Source organism: Alligator sinensis, unplaced genomic scaffold (assembly GCF_000455745.1).
Source record: "Alligator sinensis unplaced genomic scaffold, ASM45574v1 scaffold144_2, whole genome shotgun sequence".
In the NCBI taxonomy this organism is placed as follows: domain Eukaryota; kingdom Metazoa; phylum Chordata; order Crocodylia; family Alligatoridae; genus Alligator; species Alligator sinensis.
Genome location: NW_005841872.1, coordinates 1726446 through 1727534, shown reverse-complemented (window position 1 = coordinate 1727534; position 1089 = coordinate 1726446).

The window sequence follows — 1089 nt, the reverse complement described above, 5'->3', positions numbered from 1 at the left end:
CCTGTGTACTTGTATGGAAGACCAAATTCACTAGTCCACAGAGGACTGTCAGATAGTGACATTAACAAAGAGGTCAAGCCTTTAATGTGCTACCACCACTGAACCTTTTTTTAAAGGCAAATCAAACATTTTTCTTGTTATACAAAGGCCTGTCAATGCTTTCAAGTTCTTTGCAATCTGTTTTAAAAATCACAACCTGCTGTTCCAAGCATTTCTGAAAACTAGTTAGTTGGTGGTAATAAGTATTTTTTTTTTTTGTAAAGATGAATGCCTCACCCTATAGTTCAATGCGTGTCTGCAAGCAATCATCGATGTAAGAAGGCACTTGTCACCAGTCTAAACTTACAGTCTCAGGAGCTTCTTGCAGAATAAATCACTTGGAAAATTATGCTGGGTGGCCATTTCATCCTGCCTTCGTTTGACACCTGTGCTAAAGTGAAACTTGCACCTTCTTGAGAGTAGCCAATACAGGTAGCCAGATGGGTGAATATCAAGTGTATCTTTCCAAATGCAGGATTTATGAGCAGGTGAGATGTTTTCATTTCATTTTGTACCTATGTCTAAAGGGCTCTGCCAGTGCTACTGCAGATCAACATTGGATTTATTTTAAAGAGGAAAATAACTTCTGTGAAAAATGAAACATTGTGTGAGGTAAATATTACAATTAGTGTAGACATTCTGGAATGTGCACCTGGGCACTGTTTGGTGTTCAAATGTGGCAATATTGCAGATGTAAAGCATAAGAAAATATAGAGGTTGACACTTGATCCCCCATACATGATCATTTGAACCTTTTAAATAGGAAATAAGATGTAGAATAAAAACTTAAAGAATGTGTGCTTACTGGGAAAATTTAGACCTGTCATTCTTCTGTGGATGCAGCTCCATCCTGATGCTAATAATGGGAGCCCTACTGGAAGAGGTGGCTGACATTTTTTGCATTACTTTGAAAAAAAGCTGGGCTCTGCCCCATCTATGCTACAGCTTTCACCATTGCTGTCAATGGAAGAATATTACCTCCCTGTCAACAAGTCCCTAAAAATTCTTTCGACAAAAATGAGAGGGAAGGAAGAGCAATTAAAGGCCCAA